Genomic DNA, 21,937 nt, shown 5'->3' with positions numbered 1-21,937 from the left:
ACGCGTTGCCTCCACCCGACGTCTCCATGTGGTTAGTTAAGGACACAACATTTGGTGTCAGAAGTGGCCGAGTTAGTGACCCGAGTTAGTGTCCAAGCTAAACATGGAAATACGAAGCCATACCAACACTTACTGTACCTGGAATGGTACTTTCTACAAACAAAAGGAAGGTACAATCTTAATTTGGAGCTTTCGTGACTGCAGGAATTATTCTTTGGTTCTTTTGGTAAAGTCACGTATAAAGATAAAATAATAAATTAAACAATAGCATACTACGACGTTTCGATTGCAACACAAGCAATCATCATCATGTATAAAAGAATTAGCAACAAAAATCTAACCAGAAAACTATGGACAGACATATAAGCAGACAGATATCACAAAGATACACAGAGAGAGAACACGCATTTGCACAAAGAGAGAGATTGTCTCTGTGACGAGGCCTTAAATAGAGAGAGAGGGGGCAAAGAGAGGGAGGGGGCAGAGAAAAAATTAGCATGTCAATGAGTAGGACGACGAACTAACGTTCCCGTTAGCTCCTACTACACTCCTCTATCTCAGACCATCCTAAAGGAGGCTAACTGACCTGGCCCAGCTTCGGCTCAGGTCCGACCCTCAGCCACTCGAGTCTGGCCCTCACAGGGACCCAGACCTCGCTCTCTGAGGTCGCCCCTGGCTTGCCCTGCTCGGTTCTTATAAGAACTGCGAGACAGGGTAGTCCCAGAGCTAGGCTAGTCGGTCTTCAATCTTCACTAGCTCTTCATTGTCTTCTATCTCCGACGACTGCCTCGAGCTCTCTCTCTCTCTCACCGCCTTATATACCCAACCCCCCCCCCCCCCCGAGGGGCGGGGCTGTGTGGGATCCCAGCCACAGCCTCCACACAGCCCCACAGGGTGGTGACCGTTTGCGGACGTTGATGTAGACACCCCCAACGTAACAGCTCGCCACACCCCGTTACATAATACCTCTACACTTGTATGCTTACTATCAGCTAACACCGGCCACAACCCTGAGCCGATGTGCTTATTTGTTCCCTTTTAGCCCCGCCACCCCCCGCCACTCCCCGCCACTCCCCGGCACCCCCCGCCACCCCCTCTCGCCACTCCCCGCCACTCCCCGGCAACCACATTTAGATTAGCCCCTCCCCCGCCCTCCCCCCCCTTAACTTGTATTTAAGGGCTTGTCTCTTGGATTTTTCCTCACTTGATACAGTAAATTTAGCTGTGACGGTCCCATCTGATGACGGAGACTTGTGTTGCCTCCGAAACCTCGTGATTTATTATTTTATTTCTATTATTATTTCTATTGTTTTATTATTTATTTTTACCTACGTGACTTTACCAAAAAAACCTAAGAGTATGAATCCTTGCAGTCACGAAAGCTTCAAATCTAGTATCAAATGTTTATCTTCTTGGTTCTTTCGGTAAAGTCACGTAGAAGGGAAGTAATAAAATAATAAAAATAAAACATAATAAAATAATTCTCACGACGTTTCGGCCACAACGCAAGCAGCCGTCCTCAGGTGAAAACCAGGTCTGTCGAGGCGACAGCGTCTGAATGAAACAGCACACGTGCTTGGAGCATATATATAAGCTGGGTTGGAAGGGGGGGAAAGGGCGCCTTGACTACTTATGCCCGTGCACGGGCATAAATAGTACTAATCACATACCTGCATTTCCCATATCCCCTCCCTTTGATGCTGCTAATCCTGCATAATGCACGGGCATAAGTAGTACTAATCACATACCTGCATTTCCCATAAATATGCTAAATTCCTCTTGATATGCAAATTCCTTTGTCAAGGCGCCCTTTCCCCCCCTTCCAACCCAGCTTATATATATGCTCCAAGCTCGTGTGCTGTTTTATTCAGACGCTGTCGCCTCGACAGACCTGGTTTTCACCTGAGGACGGCTGCTTGCGTTGTGGCCGAAACGTCGTGAGAATTATTTTATGTTTTATTTTTATTATTTTATTATTTCCCTTCTACGTGACTTTACCGAAAGAACCAAGAAGATGAATCCCTCAATATCACTGTTTTTGGGTTTAGATCGCATTATTTATAAATGTGTCGTAACCCTCCACCACCCGACATGGCCAATCAGTAAAAAAGTGTCACGTTGACAAAAGACAAATAGTTCATTGCTTTAGCTCACCGGTGTGTTGAAGCGTGAAACTACAACAGAATGGCGAATTGCCCGATGATGCTGGATGCAATTACCAGCGAATAGTCGTACTCAAATTGTAAATGTTGTGGTTTCACGCTTCAACACACCGGTGGGCTAAAGCAGTGAACTATTTGTCTTTTGTCAACGTGACACTTTTTTACTGATTGGCCGTGTCGGGTGGTGGAGGGTTACAACACATTTATAAATAACGTGATCTAAACCCAAAAACGGTGATTATGAATAATATTGGTCGCGAAAGCCTACGTGTTAAGATGAATCCCTGCAGTCACGAAAGCTTTAAATCGATATCAAAGGTTTGTTCATGAAGCCATCCAGATATATAAACAGACATAACTTCAACCGAGAAGATGGATACAAATTGAGCAATCATTGGAAGGATGTTATTAACCAGGTAAAACCGTAACTGCTTTATGGTTGTGTCTATCATATCTGCCGGGTACTAGTCTATTTTTAAATCCTTTATTAAATCCTTTATATTAAGTTCGCTTGCTTGCTTGCGTGCTTGCTTGCTTACGACCGTGCAAATCTTTCGGTCGTTTTTTAACCCACTTCCCGTGATCCAATCGAGCTGACATTTTCCACACAGACTCGTTGTGCGAGACAATTAATGTTCGTGAAAAAAAATTCCCAAAATTTTACACTTTTTAGGCAAAAAAATTATTTTACATATATTCAAATAGAACTCATTCATGGCTTTGTCTGAACGCCACAGTGTAAGAGCCCAGAGCGTAACCCCTCCACAGGTCGTGGCGGAGTAGCGCAGTTGGTAGCGCCCTCGCTTCCCATGCCAAAGGCCGCGGGATCGATCCCCGCGTCCTCCACAGGTGAATATATTTTTAAATCCTTTATATTAAGTTCGCTGCCACGCATATAAAGGATTTATAGTGAAAAACTTTGTTTTTACGGGTTATACTTATTCAGAGTTCATTTCCCCCCGCATCTCCAGCTTTCTCGGCCTCCCACTTCCAGCCCCGCCCACTTCCCCCCCCTCCCCAGCCTCACGTGCCGTCTCCTAGCGCTCACGCAGCGCCCCCCTCTCTCTCTCTCCCCTTGCCCCTCCCCCCTTCTTACCTAGAAACCTCTTGCCACGGCAGCTCTCTCCCACTTCAGCAACAAAAAAAATTCTTGCTGTAGTTTTCACACCTGATGATGATTGCTTGTGTTGCAATCAAAATGCCGTGATTTGTTTAATTTTCATGTATTTCTAACTACGTGACTTTACCGAAAGAACCAAAGAGTATTGAGACCCCAGTTTAAGCAATGATGGCTGAAACTCAGATCTAAACCCACGCTCTCTGCCACACTCAAGTTTCATTTATTAGGTATAGCCCTGTGAGCCATTCGGCTCTTGAATCGGGTGCAACCGCAACAAACAAAAAAACAAAAACATGAACAAGATAACATCTTAAAGTGACTATGTGCAAACAGAAAATCCAAGAAAAGACAGCAAAATATTGCAGAAAAAGCACCATACACCAACACTCTGTGCAAAAATCCCAGTGGGATGCAAGTCAAACAAACAATAACCACAAGACAACTTAGATTAAGGCCATCAGTCTAACTCTGTACTACAAAAAACAAACATGGCCAAACCGAAAAACTTTTCAAAAATCACAAAAACAAAGCCATAAAAGCAATGAAACAGTGATCATAGGAACTGTGACCGAATTTTCACAATAAACGACGTAAACAACATGTATTACCACTCTGTAGCCATAGCTGGCTGCATGAGTCACTCCACAACAGCAGGAGCATCAGTCGGAGTGTCAACATGTTTCAATGCACCTTTAAGATCAGCACTACCAATCCATGACTATTAAAAGTAACTGACGAGGGAGCCTCCTCATCTGCATATAAGCCACGTGATGCAGGTATCTGGGACTTACCCTCATACTCCTCCAAGATCTCAGCCCACTTGAATTGTCTGTCCATGTTGTTGGAAAAGAGAAGTTTCTGTTTGATGTCGGAGGGCCTGGAGAGGTTGGAACAATGGTCAGATTTGTCAACCTTTTTAATCACTCATCCTCTCAATTATTACATATTTGACCACTCACTGTACCATCTACTCACTTTCGTGCCTGTTGCTTTACAGGCCCACTCACTCACTTGTTTACCCACTCACATATATGCATCTGATCACTCTTTCATCCACCTACGCGAACATATTTATTCCAACTGCCTATTGCATTAAACATAATCGCCAGACTTAACCATGATATTTGACCACTAATCCAGACATGCATGTTCATGTACAGCCCATTTTTATGCATCGACTGCTTCATAACAGCCCCCCTATGCCTTGTAGGTCCTTAGGGTAATATGACCAAACGTTAATTATTTGTTATAACCAGGGCATGACGTATGTCACTTGATGTCAGAGATGCCACCCATGTGGCTGTGACATGACAGATTGGAGACAACTATGGCAGCAGCTAGGGCCTGAACTGAAAGGCAAACTCCTCCCCAATGTTAAACACAATTCAATTAATATAATCTAGAGCACAATTGTGCCAGCAATCAGAACACAATGATTGTAGACATGTTATTCATATGCTATGACATTTAAACAGGCTTGTTATTAACTTTTAAATGCTGACTCGATTAGAGTCTAAACAATGACAGAAAAAGGAATATATCAAGGAATGCCAATTAATCTATTTAATAGTCCTAATTTGGTTGAAAAAAATCCGATTACCATCTAATCAAAAGAATGGAGCTTTTGTTTGTGGTGAAAATGTATAAATGTATTCTTCAGACGACATATTAATTTAAAGTAACTATTTCCTTCTAGATTTGAAGCTTTCGTGACAGCAAGGATTCATATTCTTAGGTTTTTTCGGTAAAGTCACGTAGGTAAAACATCAAAATTAATGAAAATAAAATAAAACAAAAATCACGACGTTGCTTATAAGGGATTACATCTTGAATCATTGCCTCACTTGATGCAGCTAATTCGGCTGTGACGGTCCCACCTGATGACGGAGACTTGTGTTGCCTCCGAAACGTCGTGATTTTTGTTTTATTTTATTTTATTTTCATGAATTTTGATGTTTTACCTACGTGACTTTACCGAAAAAACCTAAGAATATAACTATTTCCTGTAAAGTGTACCATAATATAGAAATAAAGGTGAGATCCTCTGAAATAAAGTCAAGCACACGATCATACACTACAAAGCAGAAATAAGTAATAGTTAACTGTGACTTCTTTTCATGCCTTTTCTATGCCAACATGTCTTGCATCAATGATCAGCTGAATACAATGACAATATACGGAGTATCTGCATTTTGACAAATTTTGGAGTTAGGAACCCAGACACAATTTCCAAGTCACTAGAGTTTGCTTTTGGGTTACATATGGATTTTTTATCATCTGTTATAACTTCCAACCATAATTGGAAACCAATACCATAAGCCCTCAAACTCATGTACTTAGAGGGACTCCCACATATTTGAAACCCTCAGAAACTGAACCCATGAACACCCATAAAATCCTTAAACCACCCCGCTCAGGCTCACCTGTCCGAGGCGATGATGAGTAGGCTCACTACTGCAAAGATGGATTTCAGTTTCATCAAAAGTTGGGCAAGTTTTAACAACCACGATGCTAATTAATCTCAGGCTGCTTTTACCTGAGAGTAGAAACACAGCCACACATGTAGACAAATTCGGCCAGTATCAATGACACATAGTGCATGTCAGAGGTACCAACCATGTAGCTGTGACATCAGATTGGAGATGTTGGGGCCACTGGTTCCCGAAGTCCCTCCCTGCTCCATGCCTATGGCAGGGGCTCCGCCGTTCGCCGACCCCTCGCTACTCTGCGAGCAGCTGCTGCCGTCGCTGGACTCATCGCCCGACGGCTCCCCTCCCTGATCCGTCCCTCCGCGAGCTCGTGTGAGAGGCATAGCTCGCCGCACGCTCTCGTTCACCTGTAAATGCTGCGTTGTCTCTCCATAAATCACGTGCTCTAAACGGGGGTCAGGGGTCGGAGGGCGAACGACGCTGCTCTCACACCGCGCGAGTTCCTGCGGCGATAGACGGAGCGGGGACCTGCGGACGCACCGACCCCTTCCCCCACACTACGAGCGCACACACCTGCACACACGCGACGCCCACTCATGCGCCGCTCTACGCCGCGCTCCCACGTGGCGAGCCGCTGTGCACACAGCACCACCCGCGTTCCCACCTCTCAGCGAGATCACGCGGAGACACGGTCAGCTATTAATGATTTATTGTCTGCTACCTGCGAATGGATGGTAAATCAGTGAGTCGACGAGGCTGGCCTATGCTACTTCCCCTGGACCTATTCCCTATTTATCGGCTTACGATACCCTGTCACCTTGCTACTCACGGTTCGAAGTATTCGGCGTCCTGTGGCTTTTCCTCTATGCCGTCGGGACACGTCACGCGGACGTCCGGAGGGCAGAGCTGGGAGCCGACTTGCACGCGTGCCTCTTGAAGATAAGTGATCTCTCTCTACCTTGCGACGATCCCTTTTATCCTCTCTCCCGTACGCCCCGAATGCTCTCCGCTCAAGAGCGGCGCATATGCTAATCAATGTGCTGCGCGCGCGGCGTAAATTCTAATTAATCCCTTTCTCACGCATGCCTTTGTTATCGCAGATTATGCGGCGGCGTCCATTACAAAGGCTCGCCGTGGGAATTTGTGCCCGGGCTCCCCGCGTGCGTCCGCCCTCCCGATTATTCATACTTTCCGCTTAGTGCTTTACCTTCCCTAACAATGGTGCCTGCGCACTCAAGCGCAACCATCCAAACCATCCGCGACTACGCAAGAGCCGCCGCATTCCTGCTAATTATACCGTCCCGTCCCTCCCCTGCTTGCCCCGTCGACACGTGGGGGGTGTGTGTGGGGGATGCGCCTCAACCGCGGTGGCCGAATGCCCCTCGCCGCAACCATACCATCTTAAGGTCGGTCGCAGCGCCGCGGTGCAACGTAGCGTCGGGGGAGGTCATCCAATTCCCTGATCGCCGGAAACCGTGAGAGTTAATCCCGATAAGGGTTTCTCGGATAAAAACCGGTCGATCAGGTGTCCTCCCCTTCCAGCTCTATGGGGGGGGGGGGTGGGGGGAATGCGTGCGGGTGTGTTCATGTGAGGTGAGGTGAGGGGGACGTGGGGTCGGCTCCGTCGCTTGGTGGTGGTGAGGTCGCAGATGGGGCGCCTGCTGAACGGCTTCGTGGCGGCGGCATCACAGAATCGAACCCACTGAACTCGCTCCATTGAAAGATTCCTCGATCTTTGCCTATCCCCGGCAGTCGTTCTAGTTTCTATTTATTTCATTGTGTGTGGTGTGTAGTGTAAGCAATGTGGGATATCGATGTACACAGATATGAACAAGATCAGCAGACAAGACGTCTTTCATTTATTAGTCTCTCCGCGAAACAAAGGAATGTTTTACACAAAATATAATAACTACTGCAGCATTCAGTGCAAGTCAACTGTGGACAGGTTTTGGTGTACAATTTATACGTAAATATATAAGCACACGACTTCATTTATCTGTGACGAACGCTGCACTTTCCATCGCTTTCATGCAGGGGGCGCTGTAAACCTACGCGCCCCCTGCATGAACGACGGAGGCGCATGGACAGACGTTCGATCGCGTTGGAATCGATCAGCAGACGGCGGTCTTCTCCCAACCAGGTGAAAGTCTGCATCGAACAGAATCCGCGGCAAGGCAATCTACTTAACGACGAGAGAAAATTCACACGAAATGTCGTTTTCAATTAAGTCTTCCAGATGTAAAATGATATAAGCTTTTAAAGAAGAAATACAATGATCTAATGCAAAACATAATACAATTCAAAGTTGTTTCATTTTAAAACTTCAAAACGGAGCATCGGGTGCTTGCGTGAATGCATCGTTCATGCGCAATTTTTGTGACTTTCCTGGCCCAAGGCCGTAAATGGTTGTGAGGGGGCTGTAGGCAGTCAGGCTTGCTTCAACCCATGGTTGTGAACATCCAGACGTTAATCGGCAAGGACCATTTCTTGTCCTAGTTCGCCAACATATAAGACATCATGCAAAATTCTAATGAGTGTTGTTGTGGAGAATATATCTACTCGATGTGCTCTGCCTTGTAACCAAATACAAATCTGTACCAAAAATGTATTTCAAATAGGCTCTTAGAATTACCTCCTTGCTATGAAGCAGATCAGCAGACACGACATCTTTCATTTATCGATCTCTCCACGAAATAAATGAATGTTTTACACAAACTATAACTAGCACAGCCTTCTGGGAGTGCGTCAATGATTCAGTGCAAGCCACCTGTGGACCCTTATTGGTGCACAGCGTCTCAAGAGCAGCCGGGCTTGCTTCAACCGATAGCTTCAAACATCCAGACGTTAATCAGTAAGGAGCATTTCTAGCCCTAGTTAGACGAAATTTGTGTCAACACGTAATACCAAATTATAATTCAAGTTGTAGAGAATGTATCTACACTACGTGTAACTTTTGAGTGGTTTGCCTTGTAATTGATGAATGATCCGAGTGTGCTCCCTATTTTAAAGACAATGAGTTGCTCCAGAGGGAGATACTTCCTGAAAACACAAAAATACCCTTTGACCTGTATCACAAGAACAATGAGTCTCACCTGAGTTATCTGTACAGGTTACTTGCAAAACACACACTGTGTCCTAACATGACTCGTTCAATGTTTGACCCTTATAGACAAAAGGTTACATGTACGCACACCATCAGACAAGTATTCATTCTAAATTCGTGACAGGCATGTTAACAAAATCGAAATACTGCACTGAAATATACTGCATTAGGTTACATCCTATTAACAAGAAGCTAATTAAAAAAAAAGTATGCACCGTCTGCTTAACAGTGTATGTACAACATACTAATGCACCATTCAAAACGAGTCGGCCATTGCATGCTGGCATCTGGGTAAAAATTGAGCAAATTCTAAACATTACCTACAAACTCCACAACTGAGATGCCACATCAACCATCGCCCCCTACTGACAGGCTCTTGTCCACATGCAGGCCGGTGCAGGGCCACCACCTTGTGCCACACAGGGGCAGCTGCTGCTTGGGGATGCTCTTCGAGTGTTTGAGACGAGAAACGATACAAAACTACGAATTGCCGAGGCAATTAAGCAAGCACAATATAAATGCAATTATGATAACATAGTGAATGCTTGGGAGCTTATTGGCTCTCGCTCCTGGTTAGAGATCTACCCAACACACAGGTCCACAAAGACTGGCCGCTCTAACCCTGCAGGTTGAACCTAGCAATTGAGTGTTCAACTTCACATTCTTGTCATTAAAGGCCTGTGACAAAGGTGCATCTATTGGAGCGACATCGTCACTGGCTTACACATCTACCGGGTCTCCATTTGACTTTGTATTGTCTCGGAGGAAGTCCACCCACACCTCCACTTCCACAAACTGCTGGGAGTTGCCTCGCTCTGCCTCACAGTCAGAATTCTCCTCCTGCTTCACGTTGTCTCCATCGATGTGAAGGTCCCATTTTGGAGTTGAATCTTCATCTTCACATTTTACCTTCACTTCTTGGCTCATCAGCATCACTTCTTCACATTTCACCTTCACCTCTTCATATTTCACCTTGATTTCTTTGAAAGTGTCCAAGCTGGGATTTTCTTCCGGTTCTTGTTTGATGAGGGATGGGCTCATTGAGGCACTTTGACTCTCACAAGCTGATTTCAGACTCCACTCCTGGTGGATCTTCTGATGCGTGTGTGCTCTCTGGTGTCTTTGAAGATTTGGTGAAAGTTTAAACGCCTTCTCACACACACCGCACTTGAAGGGTTTCTCTCCCGTGTGTGTTCTGTTGTGTGTTACAAGAGCAGATGACTGTGCAAACGCCTTCCCACACACACTGCACTTGAAGGGTTTCTCTCCCGTGTGTGTTCTCTTGTGTGTTACAAGAGCAGATGACTGTGCAAATGCCTTCCCACACACACTGCACTTGAAGGGTTTTTCTCCCGTGTGTGTTCTCTGGTGTGCTACAAGATGAGCTGAAAGTGCAAACGCCTTCCCACACACACTGCACTTGAAGGGTTTCTCTCCTGTGTGTGTTCTCTGGTGTGCTACAAGAGTAGATGAATCTGAAAACGCATTCCCACACACAATGCACTTGAAGGGTTTTTCTCCCGTGTGTGTTCTCTGGTGTGCTACAAGATGAGCTGAATGTGCAAACGCCCTCCCACACACACTGCATTTGAAGGGTTTCTCTCCCGTGTGTGTTCTCTTGTGTGTTACAAGAGCAGATGACTGTGCAAACGCCTTCCCACACACACTGCACTTGAAGGGTTTCTCTCCCTTGTGTGTTCTCTTGTGTGTTACAAGAGCAGATGACTGTGCAAACGCCTTCCCACACACACTGCACTTGAAGGGTTTCTCTCCTGTGTGTGTTCTCTGGTGTGCTACAAGAGTAGACGACTCTGCAAACGCCTTCCCACACACACTGCACTTGAAGGGTTTCTCTCCTGTGTGTGTTCTCTGGTGTGCTACAAGAGTAGATGACTCTGCAAACACCTTCTCACACACACTGCACTTGAAGGGTTTCTCTCCCGTGTGTTCTCTGGTGTGCTACAAGAGTAGATGAACATGGAAACGCCTTCCCACACACACTGTACTTGAAGGGTTTCTCTCCTGTGTGAGTTCTCTGGTGCCGTGTCAAATGTGCAGGACGATCCGTGCTGTATGCACACCGGTCGCATTGTTGCCTTTTTGCACCGAGCCGCGCCGAGTGCCTTTGCTCCATGAGACCACTTCTGCAGAGGCAGCGACAGCTGCAGACAGAAACAAAGAATATCCACACCATCTACACATCAGTATCGAGGCACAGAGGAATGCATATATACAGTCACACTTGACTTACACATCTATAGTTATTCATATAGTAAAAATATATAATAAAAAAAGATATAGTAAAAAAAGAAGTGTCCCAAATTAATCACACGGGCTGTTATGGCACACAATGAGAGGGCAAATGGTCATAAACATGCCTGGAAGCCCTCGTATCTTCAAAATGAACGTTAACCCAAAACTCAGCACACAATTTCAACTGTCTGGCTTCTAAATAAATTATTAAAGCTAAATTCAGCTGACATAGCAAAGGGTGTTGAAAATAATACTATTTGTGTTATGCCAAATGCATAAATTAATGTTCAATCACAACTTAGAGGTGTGAAGCCAGGCACAGATGTCCTTGATTGCTGGAATGAGCAGTTCCGACTTCAGCTGCTGCACGTGTGTGCTGTGATCACTTCCTGACTCCATTTTTACAAACAGTTCCAGAGGAAAACTAAAATAAACTACTGTTTTGATATAACCTCTGTACTCAATAGAGTTAATAGACTTTACTGCAAATACGAACTTGACACTGTCACACACTCAGAGGTGGAGCCAGGATTTTCAGGTAGGGGGGGGAAACCCCTCCAGCAATGAAAAATTACAGGAGTTGTTAGTAAGTAAGGAGTTGTTAGTGAGAAAGGAGTTGTTAGTAAGAAAGGACTTGTCCCTTGCTTTTCATTCGACGCGTGTGATCGTCATCGCGCTTGCTGAACGTGTTGATGCCTTCAGGAAAGAAAAATAGACTTTTGTATTTTGGGGGGGGGGGAATGACCATGAAGTATGTGGCATCAACCCGCATCACACCTGAGTTAAGCGCTCTGCAATGCTTACCCCCCTACCACATGGCTCTTCGCGCGCCGTACTTCTACAGCTGTTCACAGCGTGCGGGAGATTTTAGGTGGCGCTTCGCTCCTGGCCGATTAAGTCATTGGCTTCTTGGAGTTTCAATACTAATCCGTGCGAAGAACGGGTACAACTGCCATCTTAAATATAAAACAGAACTTACACCTGTTTGTTTGTGTGAAGCAGCAAAAACTCTCCAACGCTGAGCTCTGGCGTCATGAAATTTTCACAGCTTATGCTGTCTGGAATTTCTAAGCGAATGCCACGTCATTCCCTTCCCGAGTGGCAAAAATCGACCTGACGTAGCAGTGGGTTCAGGTTGAATTTCCTTGAGTGAAAACATCCGATTTAGGTAAATTGAAGTGTTTCGGCTTCTTTCTTGCAAGCATCAATTTTTTCAGGGTTTTTCATTGAATTATGAGGGAATATTAAATTAATCCAAGACAAGAATCCAAGTCCCGGGCAAAGCCGGGTAGTGAAGCGAGTTACTAATAAACCCCAATGATCCTATCGAAATTACGGATTTCTATCGGATCGTTGGGGGGGCACGTGCCACCCCACCCCCACTGGCTCCACCACTGTCACACACTGACATGGTTCACAGGTGGTGGTGTGTCAAGACCCACGCCTGGCCACCTTCACCTGCTCAGTATTAATGCTTCCTCACTCCACCAAGTAATTCATTGAGGATCAACCAACACAGCCGAGGCTGCGTGTCTCTCTGTGGTGAGATGTTAACGACCTGTCCTGGCATACAGGAAGTCGTGGGTTCGATCCCGACCCTGATGCCTGCTGTATATTTGTAGTTTACGTGTCTCTCTCTCTCTCCCTTCCCGATCCCCAGGTTTCCCCTCCACATGTACAGAGCGAACACCGCCACACGTCCAGAGTGAACACCGCCACGCGTCTAGAGTGAACACTGCCACGCGTCTAGAGCGAACACCACCACGTGTCTAGAGCGAACACCGCCACGCGTCTAGAGTGAACACAGCCATGCGTCTAGAGTGAACACCGCCACGCATCTAGAGTGAACACCGCCACGCGTCTAGAGCGAACACCACCACGTGTCTAGAGCGAACACCGCCACGCGTCTAGAGTGAACACCGCCACGCGTCCAGAGTGAACACTGCCACGCGTCCAGAGTGAACACCACCACGCGTCCAGAGTGAACACCGCCACGCATCCAGAGTGAACACCGCCACACGTCCAGAGTGAACACCGCCACGCGTCTAGAGTGAACACCACCACGCGTCTAGAGTGAACACCGCCACGTGTCTAGAGTGAACACCGCCACGTGTCTAGAGTGAACACCGCTACGTGTCTAGAGCGAACACCGCCACATGTCTAGAGCGAACACCGCCCCGTATCTAGAGTGAACACCGCCACACGTCTAGAGTGAACACCGCCACGCGTTTAGAGTGAACACCACCACGCGTCTAGAGTGAACACCACCACGCGTCCAGAGTGAACACCACCACGCGTCTAGAGTGAACACCGCCACGCGTCCAGAGTGAATACCGCCACGCGTCTAGAGTGAACACCACCACGCGTCTAGAGTGAACACCGCCACGTGTCTAGAGTGAACACCGCCACGTGTCTAGAGTGAACACCGCCACGCGTCTAGAGTGAACACCGCCACGTGTCTAGAGTGAACACCGCCACGTGTCTAGAGTGAACACCGCCACGCGTCTAGAGTGAACAACACCACGTGTCTAGAGTGAACACCGCCACGTGTCTAGAGTGAACACCGCCACGCGTCTAGAGTGAACAACACCACGTGTCTAGAGTGAACACCGCCACGTATCTAGAGTGAACACCGCCACGCGTCTAGAGTGAACACCGCCACGCGTCTAGAGTGAACACCACCACGCTGTTGACGAGCCTCACCTTCTTTTTGGTTCTTTCGGTAAAGTCACGTAGAAGGGAAGTCATAAAATAATAAAAATAAAACATAATAAAATAAAATAATTCTCATGACGTTATGGCTACAACGCAAGCAGCCGTCTTCAGGTGTAGCCGAAACGTCGTGAGAATTATTTTATTTTATCATGTTTTATTTGTATTATTTTATTACTTGCCTTCTACGTGACTTTACCGAAAGAACCAAGAAGATGAATTCCTGCAGTCACGAAAGCTTTAAATCGAGCCTCACTTTGTTGTTGTTGTTGTGGGCAGGTCGCTTCTGAAAACAAGAGCGGTATAGCAGCTCAAGCGGGCGTGGCCTGATAAAAAAATGAAAAAAAACTGTTCGTATAGAATATTTAAACAAAGGTACAAAGTGGCGATCCGGTACAAGACAAATTAAACTAAGCGAGAGAATTGAAGCAAACGCGACCAGGCGAGGGCAGGAGGCAAGGCCCCGCGTTGTAAAGTTCCAACGTGGACATCGCTTCCATGCTCGCTGCTACTCAATTGACATCCCTACGAGAGAGAGAGGCTCTACCTCGGTACACAACAACCACCACCACAACAACCACAACCAACACAACAACCACCACCACCACAACTACCACCACCACCACAACTACCACCACCACCACAACTACCACCACCACCACAACCACCACCACAACCACCACCACCACAACCACCACCACCACAACTACCACCACCACAACTACCACCACCACAACCACCACCACCACAACCCCCACCACCACCACAACCACAACCACCACCACCACCACAACCACCACAACCACCACCACCACAACCACCACCACCACCACAACCACCACCACAACCACCACCACCACAACCACCACCACCACCACCACAACCACCACCACCACAACCACCACCACAACCACCACCACCACAACCCCCACCACCACCACAACCACCACCACCACAACCACCACAACCACCACCACCACAACCACCACCACCACAACCACCACAACCACCACCACAACCACCACCACCACCACAACCACCACCACCACAACCACCACCACAACGACCACCACCACAACCACCACCACCACAACCACCACAACCACCACCACCACCACAACCACCACAACCACCACCACCACCACAACCACCACCACCACAACTACCACCACCACAACTACCACCACCACAACTACCACCACCACAACCACAACCACCACCACAACCACCACAACCCCCACCACCACCACCACCACCACAACCACCACCACCACAACCACCACCACCACCACAACCACCACCACCACAACCACCACCACAACCACCACCACCACAACCACCATCACAACCACCACAACCACCACCACAACCACCACCACCACAACCACCACCACCACCACCACAACCACCACCACCACAACCACCACCACCACCACAACCACCACCACCACAACCACCACCACCACAACACCACCACCACAACCACCACAACCACCACCACCACAACCACCACCACCACAACCACCACCACCCCCACAACCACCACCACCACAACCACCACCACCACAACCACCACCACAACCACCACCACCACCACAACCACCACCACAACCACCACCACCACCACCACAACCACCACCACCACCACCACCACCACCACCATCACAACCACCACAACCACCACCACAACCACCACCACCACAACCACCACCACCACCACAACCACCACAACCACCACCACAACCACCACCACCACCACAACCACCACCACCACCACCACAACCACAACCACCACCACCACAACCACCACCACCACAACCACCACCACAACCACCACAACCACCACCACCACAACCACCACCACCACAACCACCACCACCCCCACAACCACCACCACCACAACCACCACCACCACAACCACCACCACCACAAACACCACCACAACCACCACCACCACCACAACCACCACCACAACCACCACCACCACCACAACCACCACAACCACCACCACCACAACCACCACCACCACCACAACCACCACCACCACCACAACCACCATCACCACAACCACCACCACCACAACCACCACCACCACAACCACCACCACCACAACCACCACAACCACCACCACCACAACCACCACAACCACCACCACCACAACCACCACCACCACAACTACCACCACCACAACTACCACAACCACCACCACCACAACCACCACCACCACAACCACCACCACCACCACAACCACCACCACAACCACCACCACCACAACCACCACCACCACCACCACAACCACCACAACCACCACCACCACAACCACCACCACCACCACAACCACCACCACCACAACCACCACCACAACCACCACAACCACCACCACCACAACCACCACAACCACCACCACCACAACCACCACAACCACCACCACCACAACCACCACCACCACAACCACCACCACCACAACTACCACCACCACAACTACCACAACCACCACCACCACAACCACCACCACCACCACAACCACCACCACCACAACCACCACCACCACAACCACCACCACCACCACAACCACCACCACCACAACCACCACCACAACCACCACCACCACAACCACCACCACCACAACCACCACAACCACCACCACCACAACCACCACCACCACAACCACCACCACCACAACCACCACCACCACCACAACCACCACCACCACAACCACCACCACCACAACCACCACCACCACCACAACCACCACCACAACCACCACCACAACCACCACAACCACCACCACCACAACCACCACAACCACCACCACCACAACCACCACAACCACCACCACCACAACCACCACCACCACAACCACCACCACCACAACTACCACCACCACAACCACCACCACCACAACCACCACCACCACCACAACCACCACCACCACAACCACCACCACCACAACCACCACCACAACCACCACCACCACAACCACCACCACCACAACTACCACCACCACAACCACCACCACCACCACAACCACCACCACCACCACAACCACCACCACCACAACCACCACCACCACAACCACCACCACCACCACAACCACCACCACCACAACCACCACCACCATCACCACCACAACCACCACAACCACCACCACAACCACCACCACCACAACCACCACCACCACCACAACCACAACCACCACCACAACCACCACAACCACCACCACCACAACCACCACCACCACAACCACCACAACCACCACCACAACCACCACCACCACCACCACAACCACCACCACCACAACCACCACCACCACAACGACCACCACCACAACCACCACCACCACAACCACCACAACCACCACCACCACCACAACCACCACAACCACCACCACCACCACCACCACAACCACCACAACTACCACCACCACAACTACCACCACCACAACCACCACCACAACCACCACCACCACAACTCCCACCACCACCACAACCACCACCACCACAACCACCACCACCACAACCACCACCACAACCACCACCACCACAACCACCACCACCACAACCACCACCACCACAACTACCACCACCACAACTACCACCACCACAACTACCACCACCACAACCACAACCACCACCACAACCACCACAACCCCCACCACCACCACCACAACCACCACCACCACAACCACCACCACCACAACCACCACCACCACCACAACCACCACCACCACAACCACCACCACAACCACCACCACCACAACCACCATCACAACCACCACAACCACCACCACAACCACCACCACCACAACCACCACCACCACCACAACCACCACCACCACAACCACCACCACCACAACCACCACCACCACCACAACCACCACCACCACAACCACCACCACCACAACACCACCACCACAACCACCACAACCACCACCACCACAACCACCACCACCACAACCACCACCACCCCCACAACCACCACCACCACAACCACCACCACCACAACCACCACCACCACAACCACCACCACCACAACCACCACCACAACCACCACCACCACCACCACAACCACCACCACCACAACCACCACCACAACCACCACCACCACAACCACCACCACCATCACAACCACCACAACCACCACCACAACCACCACCACAACCACCACCACCACAACCACCACAACCACCACCACAACCACCACCACCACAACCACCACCACCACCACCACAACCACCACCACCACAACCACCACCACCACAACCACCACCACAACCACCACAACCACCACCACAACCACCACCACCACAACCACCACCACCCCCACAACCACCACCACCACAACCACCACCACCACAACCACCACCACCACAACCACCACCACCACAACCACCACCACCACAACCACCACCACAACAACCACCACCACCACCACAACCACCACCACCACCACAACCACCACCACCACCACAACCACCACCACCACCACAACCACCACCACCACAACCACCACCACAACCACCACCACCACCACAACCACCACAACCACCACAACCACCACCACCACAACCACCACCACCACAACTACCACCACCACAACTACCACAACCACCACCACCACAACCACCACCACCACAACCACCACCACCACCACAACCACCACCACCACAACCACCACCACCACAACCACCACAACCACCACCACCACAACCACCACAACCACCACCACCACCACAACCACCACAACCACCACCACCACCACAACCACCACCCCAACCACCACCACCACCACAACCACCACCACCACAACCACCACCACCACAACCACCACCACCACCACAACCACCACCACCACAACCACCACCACCACAACCACCACCACCACCACAACCACCACCACAACCACCACCACAACCACCACAACCACCACCACCACAACCACCACAACCACCACCACCACAACCACCACAACCACCACCACCACAACCACCACCACCACAACCACCACCACCACAACTACCACCACCACAACCACCACCACCACAACCACCACCACCACCACAACCACCACCACCACAACCACCACCACCACAACCACCACCACAACCACCACCACCACAACCACCACCACCACAACTACCACCACCACAACCACCACCACCACCACAACCACCACCACCACCACAACCACCACCACCACAACCACCACCACCACAACCACCACCACCACCACAACCACCACCACCACAACCACCACCACCATCACCACCACAACCACCACAACCACCACCACAACCACCACCACCACAACCACCACCACCACCACAACCACAACCACCACCACCACAACCACCACAACCACCACCACCACAACCACCACCACCACAACCACCACAACCACCACCACAACCACCACCACCACCACCACAACCACCACCACCACAACCACCACCACCACAACGACCACCACCACAACCACCACCACCACAACCACCACAACCACCACCACCACCACAACCACCACAACCACCACCACCACCACCACCACAACCACCACAACTACCACCACCACAACTACCACCACCACAACCACCACCACAACCACCACCACCACAACTCCCACCACCACCACAACCACCACCACCACAACCACCACCACCACAACCACCACCACAACCACCACCACCACAACCACCACCACCACAACCACCACCACCACAACTACCACCACCACAACTACCACCACCACAACTACCACCACCACAACCACAACCACCACCACAACCACCACAACCCCCACCACCACCACCACAACCACCACCACCACAACCACCACCACCACAACCACCACCACCACCACAACCACCACCACCACAACCACCACCACAACCACCACCACCACAACCACCATCACAACCACCACAACCACCACCACAACCACCACCACCACAACCACCACCACCACCACAACCACCACCACCACAACCACCACCACCACAACCACCACCACCACCACAACCACCACCACCACAACCACCACCACCACAACACCACCACCACAACCACCACAACCACCACCACCACAACCACCACCACCACAACCACCACCACCCCCACAACCACCACCACCACAACCACCACCACCACAACCACCACCACCACAACCACCACCACCACAACCACCACCACAACCACCACCACCACCACCACAACCACCACCACCACAACCACCACCACAACCACCACCACCACAACCACCACCACCATCACAACCACCACAACCACCACCACAACCACCACCACAACCACCACCACCACAACCACCACAACCACCACCACAACCACCACCACCACAACCACCACCACCACCACCACAACCACCACCACCACAACCACCACCACCACAACCACCACCACAACCACCACAACCACCACCACAACCACCACCACCACAACCACCACCACCCCCACAACCACCACCACCACAACCACCACCACCACAACCACCACCACCACAACCACCACCACCACAACCACCACCACCACAACCACCACCACAACAACCACCACCACCACCACAACCACCACCACCACCACAACCACCACCACCACCACAACCACCACCACCACCACAACCACCACCACCACAACCACCACCACAACCACCACCACCACCACAACCACCACAACCACCACAACCACCACCACCACAACCACCACCACCACAACTACCACCACCACAACTACCACAACCACCACCACCACAACCACCACCACCACCACAACCACCACCACCACAACCACCACCACCACAACCACCACAACCACCACCACCACAACCACCACAACCACCACCACCACCACAACCACCACCACCACAACCACCACCACCACAACCACCACCACCACAACCACCACCACCACCACCACAACCACCACCACCACAACTACCACCACCACAACCACCACAACCACCACCACCACAACCACCACCACCACAACCACCACCACCACAACCACCACCACCACCACAACCACCACCACAACCACCACCACCACAACCACCACCACCACAACCACCACCACCACCACCACAACCACCACCACCACAACCACCACCACAACCACCACAACCACCACCACCACAACCACCACCACCACAACCACCACAACCACCACCACCACAACCACCACCACCACAACCACCACCACCACAACTACCACAACCACCACCACCACAACCACCACCACCACCACAACCACCACCACCACAACCACCACCACCACAACCACCACCACCACCACAACCACCACCACCACAACCACCACCACAACCACCACCACCACAACCACCACCACCACAACTACCACCACCACAACTACCACCACCACAACTACCACAACCACCACCACCACAACCACCACCACCACAACCACCACCACCACAACCACCACCACCACAACCACCACCCCAACCACCACCACCACCACAACCACCACCACAACCACCACCACCACCACAACCACCACCACCACAACCACCACCACCACAACCACCACCACCACCACAACCACCACAACCACCACCACCACAACCACCACAACCACCACCACAACCACCACAACCACCACCACCACAACCACCACAACCACCACCACCACAACCACCACCACCACAACCACCACCACAACTACCACAACCACCACCACCACAACCACCACCACCACCACAACCACCACCACCACCACAACCACCACCACCACAACCACCACCACCACCACAACCACCACCACCACAACCACCACCACCACCACAACCACCACCACCACCACAACCACCACCACCACAACCACCACCACCACAACCACAACCACCACCACCATCACCACCACAACCACCACAACCACCACCACAACTACCACCACCACAACCACCACCACCACAACCACAACCACCACAACCACCACAACCACCACAACCGCGATGATAATTTCTCACCTCGGATTGCAGTTCACGGGCGGAGCGGCAACTTCCTGGTCCCTCGGGACGTCACGCGGCAGCAGGTGACATGACGTCACTTGCGGGGCACACCTCCCCCTGGCGTTTGATGCCGATGAGGTCACGCTGAGCGGTGACGTCAAAGAGCGGGGTCAGAGTT

The 21,937-nt window shown here is 50.8% G+C and overlaps 1 long non-coding RNA gene across 1 annotated transcript; it reads right to left on the bottom strand.

Annotated features, from left to right (window-relative positions):
- Positions 1 to 7,547: 7,547 nt before the first annotated feature.
- On the bottom strand, positions 7,548 to 21,862 carry LOC144738366 (uncharacterized). The gene is made up of 2 exons (XR_013589238.1): positions 21,778 to 21,862; positions 7,548 to 10,976 (listed from the first exon to the last, which is right to left on the bottom strand). It is a non-coding gene; the product is annotated as an uncharacterized LOC144738366 (long non-coding RNA).
- Between the last annotated feature and the right edge of the window lie 75 nt (positions 21,863 to 21,937).

Source organism: Lampetra planeri, chromosome 82 (genome assembly GCF_965212315.1).
Source record: "Lampetra planeri chromosome 82, kcLamPlan1.2.h2, whole genome shotgun sequence".
NCBI lineage: Eukaryota > Metazoa > Chordata > Hyperoartia > Petromyzontiformes > Petromyzontidae > Lampetra > Lampetra planeri.
The sequence above is the reverse complement of the archived record's forward strand: the minus strand, read 5'-3'. Positions and strand labels throughout refer to the sequence as shown.